This window comes from Pan paniscus, chromosome 9, assembly GCF_029289425.2.
Source record: "Pan paniscus chromosome 9, NHGRI_mPanPan1-v2.0_pri, whole genome shotgun sequence".
Classification (NCBI taxonomy): Eukaryota; Metazoa; Chordata; class Mammalia; order Primates; family Hominidae; genus Pan; species Pan paniscus.
In genome coordinates this window covers 32,373,738-32,398,853 of record NC_073258.2, presented here as the reverse complement: position 1 = coordinate 32,398,853, position 25,116 = coordinate 32,373,738, and positions in this window count along the sequence as shown.

Here is a 25,116-nt window from a genome sequence, read left to right as displayed (position 1 = left end):
GATGTCCTTTCTGTTTGTTAGTTTTCCTTCTGACAGTCAGGACCCTCAGCTGCAGTTCTGTTGGAGTTTGCTGGAGGTCCACTCCAGAACCTGTTTGCCTGGGTATCAGCAGCGGTGGCTGCAGAACAGCGGATTTTGGTGAACTGCAAATGCTGCAGCCTGATCGTTCCTCTGGAAGTTTTGTCTCAGAGGAGTACCCGGCCCTGTAAGGTGTCAGTCCACCCCTACTAGGGGGTGCCTCCCAGTTAGGCTACTTGGGGTTCAGGGACACACTTGAGGAGGCAGTCTGCCCATTCTCAGATCTCAAGCTGCGTGCTGGGAGAACCACTACTCTCTTCAAAGCTGTCAGAGAAGGACGTTTAAGTCTGCAGAGGTTATTGTTGTCTTTTTATTTGTCTGTGCCCTGCCCCCAGAGGTGGAGCCTACAGAGGCAGGCAGGCCTCCTTGAGCTGTGGTGGGCTCCACCCAGTTCGAGCTTCCTGGCTGCTTTGTTTACCTATTCAAACAACTAACTCAGCAATGGCAGGCGCCCCTCCCCCAGCCTCGCTGTCGCCTTGCAGTTTGATCTGGCACTGCTGTGCTAGCAATGAGCGAGACTCCGTGGGCATAGTACCCTCTGAGCCAGGTGAGGGATATAATCTCCTCGTGTGCTGTTTTTTAACCCTTTGGAAAAGTGCAGTATTAGGGTGGGAGTGACCCGATTTTCCAGGTGCCGTCTGTCACCCCTTTCTTTGACTAGGAAAGGGAATTCCCTCACCTCTTGCACTTCCCGGGTGAGAGGATGCCTCGCCCTGCTTTTGCTCATGCATAGTGCGCTGCACCCACTGTCTTGCGTCTACTGTCTGGCACTCCCCAGTGACGTGAACCAGTACCTCAGTTGGTAATGCAGAAATCACCCATCTTCTGCATCACTCACGCTGGGAGCTGTAGACCAGAGCTGTTCCTATGCGGTCATCTTGGCTCCTCCTAGCTAGACTTTTTCTATAAAGGGCCAGGTGGTAAATACTTTAGTCTTTGTATGCAACCCCAACTGTTTTGCAACTACTCAACTCTGTTATTGTTGCACAAAAGCATCTATGAGCAATACATAAGTAAATGAACATGACTGTATTCAAATAAACCTTTATTTAAAAACCTTAACAAAGGTTTAAAAACCTTTATTAAAAAGCCCAGGTTTGGTGTTTGGGTTATAATTTGTTTACTCGTGGTTTAGGACATTAGGGACAGGAGTGGAGACATTCATAGTGTGTTGGAATGGAAAAGGCCAAGTGACATTGTATTCAGTCCTGAGTCTGCCAGTTTTGTCATTTATTGAGCATTTACTATAGGGATGGAAATACTGAGGCTTGTGCTGTTACTTTCCGCTCTGTTACCTGTCACCAGGCACCTCAACTCAGTCACAGTACCTCTTCCCAAAGAGTCCAGATATTCTGTTGGAATATTTCTTAATACAGTATTGCAGGCAGCTGCTATCTAGGAATTAGGGTTCTGCGTGAGATAAAATTACTTTGTCACCTCTGAAATGCTATGTGTCAGTTACTGTGCAGGGTGATTAACATAATGATATGGTTTGGCTATTTCCCCACCCAAATCTCACCTTGAATTGTATTTCCCATAATCCCACTTGGTGCACTGTTTCCAAACCATTCCATCCAAGGTTAAAAGGGGCCAAGGTACAGTTCAGGCTGTTGCTTCAGAGGGTGGAAGCCCCACGCCTTGGTGGCTTACATGTGGTTTTTGGCCTGCGGGTGCACAGAAGTCAAATATTGAGATTGGGGAACTTCCACCTAGATTTCAGAGGATGTAAGAAAATGCCCGAATATCCCAGCAGAAGTTTGCTGCAGCAGTGAAGCCCTCATGGAGAACCTCTGCTAGGGCAGTGCAGAAGGGGAATTGTGGGGTTGGAGCCCCCATACAGAGTCCTTACTGGGGCACTGCCTAGTGGAACTGTGAGAAGAGAGCCACTGTCCTCCAGACCCCAGAATGGTAGATCCACTGACAGTTTGCATCATGTGCCTGGAAAGGCTGCAGACACTCAACACCAGCCCATGAAAGCTGTACTCTGCAAAGCCACAGGGGTGGAACTTCCCAAGACTGTGGGAACCCACCTCTTGCATCAGTGTGACCTGGATGTGAGACATGGAGTCAAGGAGATCATTTTGGAACTTTAAGGTTTAATAATTACCCTGTTGGATTTCAGACTTGCATGGGGCCTACAGCCCCTTTGTTTTGGCCAATTTATCCCACTTGGAATGGGTGTGTTTACCCAATCCCTGTGCCCCTATTGTATATTGGAAGAAACTAACTTGTGTTTGATTTTACTGGCTCATAGGTGGAACAGACTTGTCTCAGATGAAACTTTGGACTTGGACTTTTGAGTTAATGATGAAATGAGTTAAGACTTTGTGGGACTGTTGGGAAGGCATGATTGTGTTTTGAAATGAGAACATGAGGTTTGGGATGGGCCAGGGGTGGAATGATATGGTTTGGCTGTGTCCCCACCCAAATCTCATCTTGAATTGTAGTTCCCATAATCCCCACATGTCATGGGAAGGACCTGGTGGGAAGTAATTGAATCATAGGGGCAGTTTCCTCCATGCTATTTTCATGATAGTGAGTTCTCATGAGATATGATGGTTTTATAAGCGTCTGGCATTTCCCCTGCTGGTTCTCATTCTCTCTCCTGCTGCCCTGTGAAGAGGTGCCTTCTACCATGATTGTAAGTTTCCTGAGGCCTCCCCAGCCATGTGGAAACAAGAGTCAATTAAACCTCTTTTCTTTATAAATTACACAGTCTTAGGTATATCTTCATAGCAGCTTGAGAATGGACTAATACACATATTAAGATTAGCTCAACTTGTTACTTACTCTTTAGGGGCTCAGTGCCATATTATTCAGTGCCATTTCCCTGGGTCAAATTATTTAACTCCTCCTTAATCTACAAAATGGGAATACAGGATCTTGCCGTATCTTTCTCATTGGACAATTGTGTGTATCAATGCGGCACTGTAGGTGAACATATTCTATAAGTGGAATACATTGAGTAAATCTGTCTTTACATACTTTCAATAATTGTTTAATAAGTGAAAGCACCAAATAAGTGTATATCAAGCCCCAGTTTATTCTTTAGAATTTGGACAGTGTCCAGACTCTGTAGATAAATTCCCTGCAAACTTTCAAGGTTTACCTGAAAGCATTCAGCTACTGGGACTTGAGAAAATTAACCACTCATAAAAATGACTTTATTTTGAGAAATTAGGCCAAACATTTCACTGCTGCTACTCTGATGTGAGAATTTTATTGGCTAAGGGTCCTCTGTTCTCCAGCCTTACAGGCGCCAGGTGTCAAATCCTTTTGAAATTGTTCCTAAAGGACAGAGATCTGAATGCAGTCATAGTGGAAGACATTTTTAGTGGAGACAGCATGGGTGGGAGCCTTCACGGGAAGCTCTTTGAGAGATCTCAGGAGACTATAATGACTTTTGGTTTCAAGTAATAGAAGCCAACTTGTTCTCATCTAAGGAAAGACAGGAAATTTATTTTGAAGAAACAGGGCTGGCTCTTGGAACTTGGGTAATATTGCAGCAAAACCTCAGGAAGTGGCTGGAAGCAGAAACGTAAAAGCCATGAGCCTCTCTGTGTATCACTTTACTCTCTGTGTGTGATGATTTCATGCCTTGATTGCTCTCTCAATTGATTATCTTCTTACATCCCCAGTCTACAATGGGAAAAGGTGATGGTGCTTCTACTTCCAAAGTTTTATGTTAAAGGCCTCAACTAACTTGACTCCTGGTTTTGATTCTAAATGTCCAGGGTTGGAACTGTATGCATCAGTTACCTACTTTGGTTTAATCAAGTGTAGTCAGCAATACAAAGAAATGCCAAGAATGTATTTCAGTGACTTAGAAGGAGCTGTATTTTCCTGAGAAAAATGGGTAGGTAATTGATCTACATATGGTACAGATACTCCAAAAAATGCCCAATTGATTTACATATGGTACAGATACTCCAAAAGATGTCCATTTCAGGGCTCCAATGAAAAGATGCCCCTCCTGCTTGATATTTTATGGCTGAAGTATTCAGGTATAAGGCTTAGGTTAGAGGAATAAAGTGGTCCTGGCTGGGTCACCCTCAAAAGTTTCGTCTCAGAGATGCTGACCTTTCTTATAACCCTCATCCTGGGCCTATGTTTTCACAGTCTGTCTCTTCCCTAGTGCAGATTATTGAGCTTCTATTATGTGGGAATGGTGACTCATGAGTGCTCTGTCAAGTGTCAGTAAATGGATGATATGAAACAATATTCTTCTACAAAAATAAATGTGTACCTTCTAATTTTTTTCCTCTAGATCTAATGAAAATCTTTCAAGTCAAGTGAGTTCTTAGAGCATTGCACCTTCTGTAATTCTTGGCCTTTCACAAGTACAGCAGAAACCTTTGGAACAGAAGAGAATATTTGTTCTTTTATAATCATTCCTCCCTTGTGTTCTTAGCACACTACTGGGCACGCGGCATCTGCTCTACAAATACTTGCCAAAGTGGCTTTTCTGATAGGAGTCCAAGAAGATGGAATCATAAGAATGACTTCTGTGGTTAGGAGTGAGCTGGGAGATAATATTTTCTTATAAAAGCTGGAAGGGAACTTTGCTTCTAAACTAATGTGGTAGACTGAATAATGACCCCCTGACGTATTGCACATACCCTAATTTTCTGGAACCTGTGAATGTTACCTTATATGGCAAAAAAGAATTTCAGATGTGATTAAGCATCTTAAGATGGGAGATTATTCTGAATTATCCAGATGGGCCCGGTGTAATCATAATACTTCTTAGAAGAAGAATACAGGAGGCATCAGAGTCAGAAGAAAAGATGATGTAATTAGTAACAGAAGCAGAGATTGGAGTGGTGCCCTTTGAAGATGGAGCAAGAATTAAGGAGGCCAAGGAATACAAGTGGCCACTAGAAGCTGAAAAAAATCAAAGGAATGGATTCTTTCCTCAGAGTCTCCAGAAGAAACCAGCCCTGCTGATACCTTGACCTTAGCCCATCGAAACTAATGCGACTGGAGATCACAAAAGGAAAGTCACAGGCAAAATTCCACGAGCATGTCTGTTTTGTTTGGCCAGAATAGTGTTTTGAGAAAGAAAAGAAAAATGAGCCAAACTTTAAAAACTGGTACATTTCACACACACAAAAATCTACATTTCTAGATTCTCTTAAAGCAAACAAACAAACAAACAAACAAACAAACAAATAATTTCCTCCCCTCCTCAGAGACATAGAAATATATAACCTCCATTTTGGTGTGGCAGCACAGCCAGCAGCTGACTCTGAGTTGCAGCTCTTCCCATAGCTGGGATTTGTGCCTGCTAATTGCAGTCTTCTCCACTCCCTATTGTCTCTCTATCTGGGTCTAGCAGATAAATATTCCTGTGCATCCACCTCTGTAGATAGTTTCAGAGTGTGGCGTATTTTAAGAGAAAGAAATTTTGATAAGTGTACAATACTAATGCAGGATGTTAACAAAAGGGAAAACTGGGAGTGGGGTATATGGGGGCTCTACTATTTTTGCAACCGTTCTGTAAATCTTAAGCTATTCTAAAACAAAACATTTATTAAGAAATGAAATTGAGCATATTTCTTTATTAAAGTGGAGAATATTATTATGTATTAAATTTGCAAAGTGTTTTTCTGTCAAAAGAAGACTCCTTAGTCGGTTTCACTCATTGCATTATTCTCTGGGCTTCTCTCAGCATGAGTTCCATGCTTAGGGAACCTCCAGATATTATCATTTTACAAGGGAAGATTCTGAGGCCCAGAGAGGTAAAGTAGCTTGCCCAGGGTCAGAGAACTACTCAGGAAGGAGCTGTGAATGGAGCCTAGGCTTTCTAACTAACTTTTAGCCAGTGTTCTCTTTTTGTTCCTGCTGTCATGGGGACTAATGACAATAGTGAGGGTATAATGCAGATAATATTTTGAAATGTAGTGGGAATCCTATTCACCTTTCTAGAGTCTTCTATTTGAGGAGAGAAGCAGTGCAGATAGGAGGTTCAGTGTTGCACTGAGCAGCCTGCTAGCTTTTTACTTTTTTTTTTTTTTTACTTAACTCATTTATATTTCATATCTGGTGCACAGGGAAAACATTTGACATTTGTCCAAATACCAAATGTACTTTGGATTTCATCACTTACATATTAGCAAACTCCAGCAACGCACAAGAACATTTCCTCTGAAAGCAGGAAGTGTAGGGTTTGAGAAGTTTGGAGCAGAGGCCTCATGAGTGGAGCAGAGAGGCTGAGACTGGGCTCAGGCCCTTGATGATGCTCTCCGGTGAAAGCTGAGGCAGGCATCCTGTGTGGGCTCCTGCCTTGCTGGGAGGCGGGGATTAAGGGATTAAGTAGATTTAGGAGGTTATGACTGCTTCCAGAACACTGTGCATTTATAGCCTTGGGTCTAAAGAGTCTTTTGTGTGGCTGGCTCAGAGCTGGCCAAAAAGTCAAGGTCAATTTGCTGGAAGACTAAACAGGCTCAGAAATGGGCTGGTGGCTGGCCTTCCTCTGGTCTTTCTCTTCAAGGCTATTTCTATACCAACAGCTTTCTCTGGAATCGTGCGGTGGCGATGGTAACAGAGATAACAGTATTTCTAACTTTTCCTGCAGTTAAAAAGTCTGTAGGTATAAGGGCTGGAATAGAGAGGTAAAAGTAATGATGATGTTAGCTACTATTTTAGTGAGTGCTTCTATGTGTTCATGTAATTTATGTACTAAATATGGAGGTAAAGTGTTTCTCTTTTGCCAGAGTTTACCTTAGCCTGTTCCATTCATTGCCTTACTCTTTGGGTATCTCTAAGCATGAATTCATGAATTCCTGGACATGCTTTTTTAATCTTACAGATGAGGATTCTGAGGCTCGGAGAGATAAAATAACTTGCCCACAGTCCCAGAGCTAGTCAGGAAGGAGTTGTGAATGGATTCCAATCTTCCTTCCAGCCTAGTGCTCTCTTTTCTTTCCTGTTGCTGAGGGGAGTGATGGCAATAAAAAAGGAATAATAAAGTTGATATCCTGGAGTTCATGCTCATGTTGGTATAGGCAGTATGGTGTACTGCCTGTAGGCAAAGACTCTAGAGCTGATTGCCTGGGTTTAAATCTCAACTCCACCACTTAATAGTTGTGTGCCTAGTGAAAGTTAACCCCTCTGAACCTGCTTTTTTCTTCTATAAAATGAAGACAGTAATAACACCCACTATTTAGGGGATATATGAGAATTCAATACCCACTTCAAAGGCTACATGAGGATTAAGTGAGTTAATAAATCAATAGTACCTTGCTCATAGTAGCTACTATATAAATGTTAGCTCTTACTGTGAGATAGTTATATAAATATTGCCTCTATTTTTAAAATGAGGACAAAAGCTCAGAGAGATTACATAGTTTGCCCAATAACATATAGAAAGGGGCCAAGCTGGGATTTCAATTCACATTTTTGCTCTAAATCATCTACTGTATTACCTATTAGTCACTCAGGTTTTTTTCAGGCCGGTATTCCTTGGCTACCTCTCTGGATGGCACCTGGTATGTACACAAAGTTTCTGTGTTTACATTAGCAAAATATTGACATTTCCATAGGTCTTAGATCTTTCACTTCCTTCTTTCACTTGTCTTGAATATTTTTTCCTGTTTTTCTAGGAGAAAAGAAATTGGAAGGAATAAATTATATAAAATCTGAATTCAGGAAGTAGACTGAATTACATTGGCAGGTAGTAACACTGAGTGCAGGAAAAGAATGCTCATCTTTGAGATGGGTGAAATGCTTAGCCTTAAAAGCTTTAAGCTTTAGTATGTAAAATTAACTGAAGTTTATGTGAAAGGGAGTGGTATTTGACCACAGACTCAATATGAAAAACTGAGGGAGCAGTAAGACCGTGCTGGGATCCAGTCATTTAGACATAGTCACCAGAGCCTAGTATGTGTCAGGCAAAGGACCAGTTGCTCAGGGCATAACGGTAAGACATTCTATACTTTAAAGACCTCTCATATAAAACAATTGTCTGCAGGTATTCAATGTCTTGAGTCTAGGTCAATTCTGCCCTTTATGAATTCCCATACTTTATATAAGCTCTTAACACCAAAGAATATTGATCAGGATTGTGGAAGAGCTTGACTGAAAACTGGATTATTCAAAGAATAGTTTAATGAACTGCTATTCTTCAGGCTACAAGGAAGAACATGGGTTTTCTCATTAGTGGAATAGTGTTCAAGCCGAAAAGAGATTAATTTTGGTTTGGATGGTCCCCGGAGATAAACTGGATGGGAATTACAGGAGATAAAGCTTCTCAGTTTAGTTTACATCAATCCAATTTAATTATCCCATTAATGGTATCTATTAAGTGCCAAGGGTTTACCAGAGTTGATGAAACTCCTGTTTCCATAGAGACACTATGTTATTATTTTGATCTTCAAAGCTGCAGCCTAATGTGGCATAAAAATGTTGTAGGGAAGACAGATGTATGCAATGATCTGCACTTTCTAGATAGCCATATTTAAATAAACTAACTTGGTTGAGAAAGTGTTTTCATAACATGGTGTGAGAGTCCAAAGAGAAGCTAAATCTAAGAAGGAATGTGGGGTTCTACTTCTGATCATATCACAAACAGCCTATGTGACCTCAGGTTTCAGTGATAACATCCAGAAAATGACAATATTGAACTGGATGGCTTTCAGTCCTGTCTCCACTTCATGATTCGATTCAACTTTTATTTTGTCGTCATATTTTTGGACAACCAAAAAATATAATTAAATCTGTTCTTGAAGGACAAGACAGATTAGATGATTCTTAGGAGAGGCCAACAGAGATAATATGTACTCAATTTGAGAATTTCAAATTGAATGGAAAAAAAGTCATTTGGAAAGAATAATCCTTCATATCCATGCACTGGAAAATATATTAGCTCTAGCGTCTAACTAGATTTCAAAAGTTATAAGGAAGACTTCCCATTGAGTCTAAGCTGCAGGCAAATAAGATATGCTAAGGGCTTTCTGAGAATAAATCAAATTTAATGTACACTAGGGGATGGGAGCAATAGGCATAAAATAAGGAGGTGATGACTTAAATAAATGACAGAAATTTTCACTGAAGCAATTTTTGGTAGTTTTATTTCAGGGAAGAAAAGGGGGCCACTAAAATCCAGCAGGATTCTTGTTGATTGTTCCAAGTGAACAATGGGCACAGATGATATTTACAGAATCATAAAAATCAATCTAGTAATGTCCCCACCAGTACTATAAAAATACACATGCAATTGTCATGTGAAAGTAGTTACAGAATGTGGAAAAATCTAAAGTTGGGCCTTCGGTGAATAACATCTTGGATCTGTATGTTTCAAAGTAGAGGTAAAAAGGAGTTAATATCTTTAAAAGCAATTTGAGTCATGAGGCATTTTTCAGTGTGTACTCTTTGGAAAGATATCATAGATTTGGGAGAACATGTAGTCAAGTGATAAAGCAGATGTAGAGAAAGCCAAGAAAATACAGTTATTCTCTCTAGGCTTCCAACACTTTTGAGGAGAACTATCCCTCTGAAAAGTTAATTTCAACTAAGGTTTCCATCCCACCGATGGAGGGAGATTATGGTCCAGATGGCAGAGTGACAGGTGATATATCTTATTGCCTGAGAGGGAGTTTTTCAGGAGGCCGTAAATTCTTAACCAATATTTAAAAGTAGTGATATATGTAGGGACTAACAATTCAGGAAATAATATTCATTGGTTTTGCAACTGAATTTCCACAAACCCAAATAAACATCTCTTACCTGGGCTCTTAATTCAAATCTGAAATAGAAATTGCTAAAACGTGATATTCCAGGCTGTAAATCCTAAATGCTTGCACTGCCTCCTGGCTTACCACCCTTTCACCCCAGCTCCCACCCTCATGGATCAATAACAACCTCTCTGCTAGAAAAATACAGGCAGATGGAAGTGATGGCACTACCTCTGAGGGTAAGCTGTAAAGTGAATGCTTTTGCCTCCATTACCCTTCTTTCCTGAATATCCCCTCAATAATTAAACAATGAGACATAGAGCTCCATAACACTAGAGAAATACTGGCCCTGCTCTTGCAGGCCATACAATCTAACAGGAGGTCATGTTCCATTTAATTCTCTTGCCCAAGGAGACCTAAGTCTAGGTTTTCTCATCTATATAATTAAGACGTTGCTCTAGAGGACCTCAAAGTCTATAAAAAGTTGGAGACAACTTATAGTCCATGAATTCGGGTTGAATGAAACTTGCAGAGCCCAGATCTAGGGATACGGGGCTGAGCGGTGATAGGGTCCTGGCCCCAGCACTCTCAATTCCTGGAGTTCCCTCTGCCAGTAGACTAGGGATCCCTAGTTTCTGACGATCCCCTGGCCCAGAGGTTTGCACCCTGGGCACATTGCACACACACACAAACTTTTTGAATATCTTGGTCCTTCAGGACAAGGGTAGGTAGCCCAAAATGTCCACTGTCCTTTATTATTTCATTTTACTGAAGGAGCAGTAGCTGGGCCCCAGGCCTGAAATTTCCATTTCACTTAGTCAAAATGAGAAAGAAATTTAATACTGCTTGCTCTAATATTTGCTTCCTGAAAAACAGCTTTTAGGATTCTTAAGCACAAGAAACTTGACCTGATAAAGGAACTATATGCTTTGCCACTTTTCTGAACTGTACTGTGAATGTTAATAGACAGTAAAACTGCCTTCTTCCACTTGACCATGATAGTACCCCCATATTTAATATTTCTGAAACCCTATAAAAACTTTGAATGTGTGTGGTATAAAAGGATGTAAAGATAAAGGCATAAAGAAAATATGATCTTTTGAACTTTAAGTTTTTTTTGCACTTGCTAATCTGAAGCTATATTATGACAGGTAAAATTATATAATACTTGGGTTTAATTGTTCAGAAAGATATTTTTGAAAACTCTTTTCCATGTCTATTTAAAAGAGAAATAAAAGTCAAAAACTTAGGTACTGATACTTTGCTTAAAATACTGGGAAATCTCATATGAGATTCTGGGCATTCTGTTGCCTTTTAGGTTCTTCCTTGCCTCTGCCTTAAATTCTGTGTTTGCACGGTTCCTAATACAAAAGTGTATGACACAGTTTCAATATCAGAATATTTAACTGAGGCCATTTTTTTCCCCACACCTTTACTTGTCCAATGAGAAAAATAAATGGCTTTAAGGAAGAAAAGGGGCTGCTGGTTAATTCCTTTTTCTAACTGACCTCTGGATCTATTTCCCACCAAAAGTGCAGTAAACTATGTAGTAAGCTGAATTTTATTGATTAAGTTCATTTACTATCAAATAAAGTATATTCATTAAAATGCAGCCACTTCCAATTTCATTTTATGGAGCTCCTGCACAGTCAGCCAGATGATATAAAAAATGCCAAAGAAGAACATTCCCGAATTTAACTGATCTGTTATGAAGAAGCTGTTGAGGATGCGGACAAATGATTTAATGCCTCCACACTCGATGTTCTCATAAAGAAGGAAACATAAAGAGGGGAGTGGGTTTGCTTATTCATTTTGGTTTGAACAGTTTACAAGGACTGATTGTACTCAGACTGCTTGTTAGCATTTGTATTCAGGCAGGCCAATAGAATGAATTTTATAATTGGGTGCTTCCATTTTAATTTGGCTTTGAAATGCATTTTGGTACTATCCCTATTGCAGAGGTATGCCTTTTATTATTGCAACTGGCTTTTTGAGACTATTGACATATTCCATGATTAAGTATGGATATGTACCCATGCCAATGTTTATCTCTCAATAGGTAAATCTAGCATGGAAATGCTCTTTTGAAATGCAGAGTTGGCACATTAAATCATTCATTCACATCAATCTGGGCTGCCCCAAATTTGTTTTACCCAAAACAAATCCAAACCCAAACATCTAAATGATATCATGGTAATTAACCTCAATCCCAAGGCAGACAGTGTTGACTAAGGGACTCATGGCTGTTATTTGGGAGGGAGAAAATATTGGTAAAGTGGGACTTATGAATGTTTCCTTGTACAGACCCTTAGCACCTTCACTTGCAGCAAAGCAAAGTTCCCACCTGAGTGTAACAGTAGCCCATACATCTAGTGGTGCTGCTGCTTATATAGAAGCAACTCTCTTCCTTCTGTACTGCAATGGTAATGTTGGTCAGCTCAAAGCTATTGCTTCAGATTGCTTTTCAGCAACAGGAAAGGAAACAAAACATCCTGGGCTGGGAAGCAAAAAATTCTAAACCCAAAGCACTGCAACTATTACAGACACTGGCCTAGCCAAACTGAACTGAAATTAGCGCTCCCCAAATTCCACAATCATATTTAGCTTCAGCAAGTGCTTTTTGGCAAAAGAGAAACACATTACAGGTCAGAACTTCCCATATAATTAAGTGGAGATTTTTTCAAGGATTAAAATGCCAAAGAGGATTATTTTAATATGAAAGTAATTAGTATGGAGCAAGGCAAATGTTGTTATAAGAGGCCCCTTCATTCTTAGTTTTAATGACTATTTTGATTTTACTAAAATACATTTTATGCATAATTCATTTTTTTGTTTTTTAGTTTAACCAAAATATAGACATATACTTTTGTTCACATTTGATTACTTAAAGTATATTTTAAAGGCCACATTAACTGGTCTATGAAATCAGTTGCTTGCTATTCCTATTTGTAATATATACATAAATTTTATTTAAGAAATAAAATTGGCATGCCTGGACTCCCTACAAAACAATAGTGAAAAGCTCTTCACTGAGAGTCTCAATTTTTTTTTAGGTCCTTCAAATAAGTAATTTCAAAAATAAGCATCCCCACTTGATACCTGTAGAATCAGAGACCTGTAGTCTACTGGCTTGGCTAGGAATGATACAGACAGAGGCAAGTCTCAAGTTTACCATATAAAAATCACATGTACCTAACATCTGATGGATTTATTGTGTATTAAAATGTTCTGGGGTTTAACCGTTGCTTAAATGAACAAGTATTTAAATAGATAAAATGATCAAACCTTGTTAGAACTGCCTAAACACAATATATTAAGAAAAATAATGCTAAAATAGATAATCTTTCAGAATTCTATTCAATATAATAGCACATCCTCTCCTTTCCTTGCTAGTTTAAACATGACTGCAACTTTTCCTTTGGTGTCTTTAATCTGGTGAACTCAGAATCCCTTCTATGCATTGCTTTTGGCCATGTTGAGAATGGTAGGTCATAAAGATGAATAATAAATTTCCCAAAGATCAGATTGGAATTTTATAATCTGCCTCCATCTGCATCACTGGCCTTACCATATTCCTTCCTTAGGCTCCTTTCCCCATTGGCCTGCCTGATCCCAATCCTACTTGCCAATTTAACCACAGATCATTACTCTGTCTTTAATCTCCTATATGTGCTGTTGATTCATTCCTCCTCATACCTACTATGGAGCCAAAGACTTCAAAGAGAAGGAACAGCATGTAAAGACTCTGTGCTTCATGACCCCATGTCAGGCACGGCCTTATCTCTAACTGTACCTGAAGCAAGGGAGCCAAGTGAAAGAGAGCCTTCGTCATTCCCTTCTCCTCAGATTGCCTTGGCACCTAGTCATACACCTGCTGTGTTATAGTAATTTGTTTTCTTGTCTGTTTCTGTGGTGGATTGTAATATACTGTATGTGAAGGCATGAGTGATACTTACACATGCATGGTTTTGGCATCTCGCAAAGGCTGCACATAATAGGCACATCATTAATGTTGATTAGTAAACAAAACTAAAGCTACAAGTATGTAGCAAACCATTAGAAATGGACATATATGGACAAATAAATATCTATTTACAGCTAGAGAATGAACTTATAATTAAATTGCACATAGTGTTTATTAATCAAATTATACACATAATTTCTGAAAAAATATATAGCTCCTTCCAGTTTTTCTAAGTAGTGTCAAATATGGTTATAAAATTATATCTACTTTTATTATGAAATACACTTTTTAAATTGTATATGTGTATTATTTAATTATATTGGGTTTAATTTACTCTTTCTAATTTCCTGAGGTGAAAGCTTATATAATTTATTTTACACCTATTTTATTTTATTACATAAGCATTTAAGGACATTCACATCTAATTTCATCCAGTGCCACTTTAAATGCATCTCAAAATCTTAATTCATGTTGAGTTGTTATTATCTTTCCATTAAAAATATTTTCTGTTTTTCTCATGCTTTCTTCTTTGACCCATGGATCATTTGATTTGGAGGCAGGTAGCTTAATTTCCAAATTTTGGAAGATTTTAAAGATTTTTTAAATTGTTGATTTGATTGTTTAATTTCATTGTGTCTTAAAAACATACTTCATGTAATTTCTGTCAACTTAAAAATGTTGAGGCATATTTCATAGCTTAGCCTATAAAATATTATCTCATTAAATGTTTGGATGCACTTGTGAAGAATGTGCATTTCACTCTTTGGGGGGGTGAAATGTTTTACACACATCAATTAAGTTAACTTGATTGATAGTGTTATTTGACCCTTCTATATACTTTCTCATTTTCTGCCTCCTTGCTCTATTAATTACTGAGAGAGTAATGCAGAAATTTTCAATAACAATTGAAAATTTTTTAAAAATTGAAAGAAAAGTCTTTTTTTTAAGTCTATTGGCTTTTTTTTTTTTTTTGAAGGAGTCTCACTCTGTTGCCCAGGCTGGAGTGGCGCAATCTCTGCTCACTGCAACCTCCGTCTCCCAGGTTCAAGTGATTCTCCTGCCTCAGCCTCCCCAGTAGCTGGGATTACAGGTGCCCGCCACCATGCCTGGGTAATTTTTTTTTTTTTTGTATTTTTAGTAGAGACTGCCCCTCACCCCCACCCCACCACCTGGTCTGTGGAAAAATTGTCTACCAGTCCCTGGTACCAAAATGGTTGGGGACCACTCTTATAACAGTATACTTCCATTTTTCTCCATCCCCATCTTTGTGCCACACAGCAGGAGATGAATAATGGGCAAGCAAGCATTACCATCTGAGCTCCGCCTCCTGTCAGATCGGTGGTGGCATTAGATTCTTATGGGAGAGCAAACCCTATTGTGAGCTGCGCATGTGAGGGATGTAGGTTGCATGCTCCTTATGAGAATCTAATGCCTGATGATCTGTCACTGTCTCCCATTACTCCCACATGGGACTGCCTAGTTGTAGGAAAACAAGCACAGGGCTCCCACTGATTCTATATTATGATGATTTGTAATTTCATTATACATTACAGTGTAATAATAATAGAAATAAAATGCACAATAAATGTACTTGAATCATCCCCAAACCATCCTGCCCTTCATCCCCACCCCACTACCCAGTCTGTGGAAAAATTGTCTTCCATGAAACCAGTCCCTGGTACTAAAATGGTTGGGAACCACTGTTATCACAGTATACTTCCATTTTTCTCCATCCCCATCTTTGTGTTATTGTCATTTATTTTACGTCTACATTGTCCTAATCCCCCATTACATTATTATCGTTGTTCTAAATAGTCAATTATATATTTTTAAAATAAAAAATGTAGAAAAATCATTTCTATTTACCCATATATTTACATTTTTAACACATTATGTCATTTCCCTACTGATATAAAATAATGATAATATTGTGTTCCTAATAAACATCCTTTCAAATTCTTTGACATGCACATTTTCTAACAATACCTTCTCTCAACCTTAACTTTATTAAAAATAACCTAACTCCATAAAGTTGGGAACAGTGGACACTGGGGACAAATAGATGGAGGAGAAAGGAAGGGAGGCAAAGGTTGAAAAACTACCTGTGTACTATTCTCACTCCTTGGGTGATGGGATCAATTGTACCCTGTTTAGAGAAAAACTCTCTCTACCTGTGTTCTTCCTGTACTCCCATACCATAAGAATCATCAACATAGAAGACTTCTGTGACCACATGTGTCGGGATTTTTCCCCACACACCAAACAGCAGGCACCAGCTGGGTGTCCTGTAATTCAGTTCTGACACTATCTACCCAGAGATGATGTCAGATCCCATAGGTGGAGGGCTCAGTCCCCAAGACTATCCCCCTGTCCCACCACCCCTGTCACAAGTCTCTAGAACTTCTGCCTGACTGGCTTCAAGTTGGGGTGCTCCCTCTTTGGGTTCAATTAATTTGCTGGAGCAGCTCACAAAACTCAAGGAAACACTGACATTTACCTGTTTATCATAAAGGATATTGCAAAGGATACAAATAAAGAGACGCATAAGGTGAGGTATGGAAGAAGGGGCGTGGAGCTTCCATGTCCTCCCTAGGTGTGCCACCCTCCAGGAACATCCATGTGTTAAGCTATCCAGAATCTCACTGAACCCTGTCCTCTTGGGTTTTTATGGAAGCATTTCTTTCCTCAGGCTGTAGGGTGGGACCTTCTCATGAGAAGGTCTTAAGATCCACAATCAGAAAGGCAGAGGAACATTAGAGTCCTGCTTTGGGGCAGGTGAAGGGAGGGCAGATCAGAGGCCTGCCCCTGAGACTTAACATACCCAAACTTATAATAAAAGATTGTAAAAAGGGCTATGAGAGTTATGAGCTGGGAACCATGGACGAAAACCAGTGTATAATCATAATACCACATACCCCCAAACTCAGCATCATGCAGTATACCCACATAATAAACCTGTACATGTACCCTCTGAATCTAAAACAAAAGTAGAATTTTTTGAAAAAAAGTCCTAACTCAATTTTTGAAGGATTCTTTTGCTGGTTATAGAATTTTAGGTTAGCAAGTTTATTATTTGTTCATTGGTTGTTTTATTTCAGCACTTTATCTTCTTTGTTTCCATTGTTCTGAAGAGAATACTGTAGTCTTATATATTTTCTCCTTCTCAATGTAATGTGTCTTTTTTCCTCTGACTGCTTTTAAGATTATGTCTTTATCACTAATTTGCAGTAGGCTTTGCTGAACTTATGCTAATTTATGACATACCTTGGTGTGGTTTTCTTGGGGTATATCCTTCATGGGTTTCAGTGAGTTTCTTTAATATATAGGTTTATAGTTTATCAAATTAGAAAAAATTTCAGGTATTATTACCCAAAACTTTTTTTTTCTGCCTATTTTTCCACACTCCTTCCTCCTTCTCCCTTCAGAGATGCAACTTATGTGTCGTAGATAGCTTCCTATTGTTCCCTAGGTCACTGAGTCCATGGCTTAAAAAATTTTTTTTCTTCTTTGCTCTATAGTTTGGCTTTTTGCTATTGCTATGTTTCAAATTTACTGATCCCTTTTTATGCAACATCTAATCTGATCATAAGCCCATCCAATAAAATTGTCATTGTAGAAGTGTATTTTGCAGTTCTAAAAGTTCCATGTGTGGTTTTTTTTTTTTTTTTTTTTGAGACGGAGTCTCGCTCTGTCGCCCAGGCTGGAGTGCAGTGGCGCGATCTCGGCTCACTGCAAGCTCCGTCTCCCGGGTTCACGCCATTCTCCTGCCTCAGCCTCCCGAGTAGCTGGGACTACAGGCGCCCGCTACCACGCCCGGCTAATTTTTTGTATTTTTAGTAGAGACGGGGTTTCACCGTGTTAGCCAGGATGGTCTCGATCTCCTGACCTCGTGATCCGCCCGCCTCGGCCTCCCAAAGTGCTGGGATTACAGGCGTGAGCCACTGCGCCCGGCCACCATGTGTTTTTTTTTATATAGCGCATTTATTTCCTTATTATGTTTATTTTTTCCCTTAATTTTTTGATATTTATAACTTTTAAAGTCTTTAACTGCTGCCTTTATCCTCTCTTCGTTTCTTCTATTTATAGATCGTATTTTATGCTTTTTGGTATGTTTAATACTTCTGATTTACTCTTGGTTCTATTTCTCAAAATTTTTGGAACTCAGAAAGAGATGTGGAGTGAAATTTTGGAGGGTCTTGTAGGAGGCCAATGTTGGCCAACCTAAGAGTCACTGGCAAAGTAGATCTCTTTAGCTGAGTGGAGATCTCTGGTAAGGAACAAATTCCCTGTATCTCTAGTTATAATTTTAACCAGAGACTAAAGAATATCTACTTCAAATGGACAAGTTCAACAATGCAGTAAATATAAGATACCCAACACCCTTAGAGAAAGCAGGAATAAATAATATTTATTGAGCAGCCACTAAGAGCCAGGTTCTGTGGTGAAATTATTTACATAATTTCATTTAGTACTGAAGGATGTGGAATCGGGTGGAAAGTCTAGAAGATGCCATTTGCCTTGATTAATCTTTTCTGGTTTGTGAGAAAAGGGTAAAAAATCAATTCTTTGTCATGAAACATAGTCTTCTAAAGGGAATTATTACTCTAAATGGACCACCTCAAGGCAAAGAACAAAGGGTTTTCCTAGTTTCTTTCTTAGGTAAATGATTCTTCTAATACTAATCCTGAATTCTGCCTCTTGAATAGCTTATAGTTTAGGGATAGAAAGAATATTACAGATAATGAAGCCCTGGTACTGGATTCTTTTTAGAGAGGAGGAACAGATCCAGAAGGTTAAGGCAATTGCCCAAGATCACAGTGCCATCTAGTAAGAGATCTGGAATGAGAAGTTCAGTCTTTGAGACTTTGCCTGGTGCTCATACTGCTCTGCTCTGCTGTCCTTTCACCAGGCAGTTACTGAAAACAGTTGACCACTTCCACCATCTATTTTTAGGGTTATCTTCTTCTGCTGGATGGATAAACACTCAGAACCCCAAAGCAGTGTTCTAAGGTGAGTCCTTCATTTAGTAACTATTTATTTCTCAGAAGCTTATGCCATTCTTACCATTCCTACAAATTAGCATCTACTCTCTTTCCTTTGGGATGCCAGGCATCACACAGCTACCCAATGGCAGCTACAACTTGTCTTTTTGACAAGACAGATAGTATTTCAGCAGAATTATGTTCCGTAGCATCAATCACCCTGACAGGATATATGATAATAATTGGGAGACTCACCATGTGCCCCATTACACTTTTAAGTTGTTTATCGAGATTTAAATTTTTCCTATTACCCTGTCTTGTTGTCAATTTGTTGAAATTCTCCAATGATGTAATCATTTCTTAAGTGCTTTGCCTCTGGTATATCTAAAGAAATTAGTCAGTGTGTATAGTTGCTGCCATTTATTTTGGAATGATTTGAGAATCATCTGGGACTAAGGACCGGATCAAATGTCACCTTCTCTGAGGGTGTATTGAGAAGCTGTTCTTGATACCCCCAGACTAGACCAGATGCTCACTTTTTGGCGCCTGTGTACACTGCACTTCCCTCTATCAGAACCCTCATCCCTCTACACTATTATTGTTTCTTTATGAGTTTTTCTCCTTTCTTATAAGGTAGGTTCTTTTAAGACAGATTTTTTTTTTTTTGTAGTCAGACACACCTGGGTTCAAGTCCTGACTCTGTCACTTACCAGCAGTTCATTTTGTGGCAGTTACTTAAACCATCTGAATTTCAGCTAGCTCATCTGTAAAATGGGCATAATGATACCCCCTTGCAGAGAAGTTTTAAAGATTAATGGAGGACATGTGTATAAAGCACACAGCATAGAATTGTACAAATGAAGCATTCACTAAGTGAGAGCTAGCATTATATTTTTTAAATTATTATCCCATGGCAAAGCACAATGCCTGTCACAGGGTGGATGTTAAAAACAAATGCATGTTGAATAAACAGATGACCACCAATATTACTTAAACTCTTCCTGTGTGATGCTGTTTTCCATATTATACCTGATATTATAGTTATGTTTACTTGCCTCAGTATCTTTCCTCTTGGAGTTTTTAGTCCAAGAGAGGAGACGTTGATTTTATCCTTGCCAAATGGAAAGGTAGATGTGAGATAAGTGAGAGAGGCTTAATGTATATTTTTCTGGCTTCTATCCCAGCCTCTCCCCTAACCGCAAAAGATACTAGATGCCCTTTATAAAGTCAGCTCAAGTACCCTCCACAAATGTTTAACAGTTAGAAACTCCAGGCTACAATCAGCAGGGCTCAGAATAAGTGCCAGAGCCAGTTTCTGAGCCTTGAGGGTAGATTGTCCCTTCTGAGAACTGACTGGGGCAGGTCTCATATTTTCTGGTACATGATAAAATTGCTATGCTTGTTTTAAAAATACTGAAATACGTATTTTCCAGGGGAAAATATTATATTTCTGCCCTTAGCTCCTTAAATGACCCCATGCATGTGCACCCTGGCCACCACAGACCCTCTCCAGGATCTCCTCAACCTTTTCAAGGTCCAGCAACTTAAGAATTATTCCTTGTCATGGCAAAGGGCCTCCAGGACTGTATCCATTCTAGTTGCTTGGTGTCTGCTTATCAGCTGCTAAGTAGTTTGATAGCACCTTTTTGCACAAGTAGCTGCTCTCTGACCCCCTTCTTGGTCTTGCGGGTTTTGCACAGGTAGCTGCTCTCTGACCCCCTTCTTGGTCTTGCGGGTTTCTTCTTCTCTTTGCATCTGGCTTATAATCTGTTTTGGTCCTGCCAGCTCCTGGGACCACCCTTCCCTACCATCCTCAGCTCTCCCCAGTCCTCCTCTGTCTAGTCTAGCCTTGGCACCCTCTGCATATGGTATGTCTGGCAATGGTTGAAGTCTCCTCCCTTGATCAAAGGCTCTTCTCAAACCTCATGTTAAGGGTACAACTTAGCCTTTAATTGTGGGCTCTGCCTCTTGGGGTAGGTTAACCAGGTATTCTGTGTATACTGGACATGTCCTGTATGTAATGATTTTGACTTGTATCTTACAATGATTTTGTCAGGATATTTAAATGTCCTTATTTCAGCTTTTATAGAAAAATACAGCAATTAGCTATTTTTCAAGTTTAGCTGAGTTTCTTGCTTTTTCTTGCCTCCCTAAGATCTGGTAACGTTACCTTCCTACCGTGAGGAACACAATTTTACCCTCATTTTCCTGCATGGTTTTTTTTCAGTCTCTGGACTGATGTTTTTTTCCCTTCTGTCTAAGATGCTATGTGTTATACAAACTAGGGGTCTGCACTAATTCCCTGATAATTAGGACGCAAACAATAGTTACTGAATAAATGAACAGGTGAATGAAAGAAAATAGTTTGCCCCATAGGATCTCTTTCCCTTTAGGATCTCATTTAGAATACAGCAGGGCCTTTGAATCTGAAAAAACAGTAGCTATACTGGAAGCTAAACTCTATCAGGAGGAAGCCATACTGCTTTTATACTGCCACTGCTCTCTATATTTAATTATATTTTCTTTTTCTCTTAGCAATTAGTAAAGTGCCCATCTGTGTCAGATGTGGTTCCAAGAGAAGATGTTTTTGTCCACACTTGAGCCAAAGTGTTAAAGGAACAGCAGCACACTTAGGGTGGGAGGTGGGGGAGAGTGGAGATGGAAAGTAATTAATATTTATTGAGCAACCATCATGTACTTTTTTAGACATGATCTCATTTTATCCTCACAGCAACCCTGCAAAGTATATTCTAAATAAAGAATCAGATTTAGCCAGGCTAGGTAACTTGCTCAAATCCTAGAGTTAGTAAATGGAAGAACTTGGATTTAAACCGTGGTCTTTCCACACAAAACCATCCTGCCTCCCATTTCTAGGAGTATCATGGTGGCTGGTGATAGCAGGAGTGATCAAAGCCAGAGAACTCAAGGGGAAGGTAACACCTTAAGACGGTGTCAGACCCACCCATTCTCTATCTCTTCCCCTCTCTATCTCTCATTTCTACCTTCCATTTATTCATTTATATTATATTTACTGAGGACCCCTTGGCAGCAGGCATAGTTCTAGATTCTCTGGACAAAGATATGATGCATTCATGAAAATGTAATATGATTGGCTTATCTTTCAAAAGAGAAAGCTGGAGAATCTCAGACGTCTCTCAATTAAGGAAGCCATCTTGTTACAATAGGAAGAGGTCATGAGCCCTGAGTTCTCAGGAAACGATATTACATAGAGAAATATTTGGGTAGAGAACAGGGCAACCATACAGGCTTTTTTTGACTCCAAGCACCTGAAGAAGGCAGAGGCAGAAAGTAAGAATAATTAAATGAGCAAATGAAGAAGTGAGGGACTGAGGGGACACTTAAGGTTGGCTCATTTGATAAACAAAATCTCCAACTGCAGTGGCAGCTCTGACGTTGCTGGTTTTGAAACTGCATTTGGAATGAGAAGACAGCGAAATTGTAAAAAGCCACTTTGCTCTGGCAAAGACTATAAGTGGCAGTTGGAATTGTGATCAAATTCAATCTCCCCAGTTCTGTAGTTATAGACTGTTTTCCAAAAGTGTAGGTAGGTAGGCTGATTAAACTACAGGCTCTAAAATAGCCAAATGCTTCCTCCAAATGTTTAATATCCAAGCTAGGCCCTTCATCACAAAATACTTTCTGTATTAAATATTAATTGAAATAATTTCATTTTGCAGATTCAATACTTAAAATATCAATTTAGATGATGGATCATGAACTTTAAAGCTGGAAGAAACAGTAAATGTATCTCTCTCCCTACTGCCTGCATTGACAGCTGCAGTTGCGCTCTGGCTTGAAGTTAGGAGGGGGTTGGAGGAGTTATTCAGAACTTTTCCTAACTTCAGGATTCAAGTCATTCCATGTCTCTGTACTAAGAAAAGACTTGGTGATGGGAATAATGTAATATATTTGCCACACTCACAAGAGATTATATGGACTGATGCCCAGAAACCCATTAGTAATAGCTAAGTAAGTGTCTCTCTGTCCCCGTAGGCCTACTGGCAGACATTGCTAATCAATCATGACATTCTTTTCCCCTCTGAGACTTAGAATCTTTCTCAACACCACATTCCAAGCAAACACTAACAAATGTTATAAAACTAAGCTCCAATCCTTGTGCTAAGTTGTATGGTAAAGGGACATCAGCAGTGCTTGGAGTAGCCCAAAAGAAGAGATGGCGTGACCTGGGCTTTGAAGGATGGGTTCAAATTGAGCAAGTGGAGAAGAGTCTTGGGAAACAGCACCATAGACACTTAAGTGTAGAGAAGGTAATGAGTGTGGCAGTTGGGAGGAGACTAAAGATGCTGACCTACATAGAGGAAAGGGTCTGTGTAGGAATAGGAAGAAGTAGAGTTGGACAAGAACAGTAAGTCGGGATATGCCAAACATTCTAAAAAATTGTTGTGATTGGAAATAGGGTGTTATTATAGGCTGATACAGAATTGCTGAATTGTGATGTGGTAAAAGTGGTGATCAAGCTCCTCAGGAGAACAAGGCACTGGAGTTAGGGAAGCCAGCTAAGGCAGATATTAAAGGAATGCAGGAGTGAGGTGAGGATGCCCTATTCTGAGGATGATGGACAAAGGCTGGAAGAAATGCAACTCATACTTTTATTCACCAAATATGTATTGAGTATCATTTCTGTGCTGAGCACTAATCTAGGTGCTGGCATACAGCTGAAAGCAAGACAAATAAGATCACTACTTACTGGCATTTACACTGTAGTTAGGGGAGACAGACAAGAAACATGTTGGTTTATTTCAGGTACCTCTTATCATGGTATCTCTTATTTTTATAAATAAAACTGAATAATACGACAGAGAGCTATGGAAGGGGAGGGTGCACTTTAGATTTAGCAGTCAGGGGAGGCACCTAAGCAGATGACACTTGAGTTGATACCTCAGTGATAAGAAGGAGCTTGATATGGTTTTGCTCTATGTGCCCACCTAAATCTCATCTTGAACTGTAGTCCCCATATGTTGAGGGAGGGACTTGTAATTCCCATGTGTTGAGGGAAAGAAGTGATTGGATCTTGAAGATGGTTTTCCCCCATGCTATTCTTGTAATAGTAAGTGAGTTTGCACGAGATCTGTCATATTAATTAGTGTTTGGAAGTTCCTCCTTTGTGCTTCTCTTTCCTGCCAACTAAGGTCGGCAGCACGAAGGTGCTTGCTTTCCCTTCACCTTCAGCCATGATTGTAAGTTTCCTGAGGCCTCCCCAGCCATGTGGAACTGTGAGCCAATTAAACTTCTTTCCTTTATAAATTACCCAGTCTTGGGTACTTCTTTATACCAGTGTGAAAATGGACAGAGCTACCATGGAAAGATAGGGGTATGAACTCTGTAGGTGGAGAACCCAGTTAAGTGGGAAGGTTCTGAGGCAGGTAAACCAGGCTGTATGGTCACCTGTCCTCTGAGGTCCTATCTGCATTGGTCTTAACACCTCTTGATCTCATCTTTACCACTCGTCCTCTTCATCCATCCTTCTGGGCCACACAGACCTCCTAACTGATTCTCAGACACATGAAACATGATGTTCTTTCTCCAGATAGCTTCACAGCTCATTCTTTTTTTTTTTTTTTTTTTGAGACAGAGTCTTGCTCCGTCACTCAGGCTCGAGTGCCATGATGCAATCACAGCTCACTGCAGCCTCCACATCCCAGGCTGAAATTATCTGCTCACTTCAGCTTCCCAAGTAGCTGGGACTGCAGGCATGCACCACCACGCTTGGCTATTTTTTAAAGTTTTCTATAGAGACGAGGTCTTGCTATATTGCCCAGGTTGGTATTGAACTCCTGGGCTCAAACAATCTTGCCTGCATGTGTTAAAGGGAGTGTTGGAATTACAGGCATGAGCCACCATGCCTGACCTCATTCTTTTAGTTCCTGTAGGTCTCCATGCAGACACCATCTTATCGGAGAAGGCTTTCCTGAACATTTTATGTAAATTGTATTTCACTCACTTCCACTCCTAGTCCCCTTCCATGTTTTATTTTTCTCCATGGCACTTATTTTTCTTCATTGCGCTCCATTATTTCTTTTGATTTTGTTCCATGGTACTTATCTTCTTATATTCTTGCTTATATATGTATTATTTTTTTTCTTCCTACTAGAGTGAGGGTTCCATGCGTGAGGCAGGGAAATTTTTCTGATCACTATTGTATTCCCAGAATCTAAAACAAGGTCTGGCACATGGCTTAATAAATACTCGAAAATTAATGCAAGAACGTATGATGAACAGCGTTCAGCTGCTTGGTTGTAGCTGTAGCCAGTAACAGCAAAGTCAAAGCTCAGCTCCCTCCCCTGACCCTGTAGAGTCAGTGTTTGTATCCCAAGGCTGTGGCATCTTCAGCTCTTGCAGTTCTTCGTGTTATCCCACCTAAATATGCACATATTCC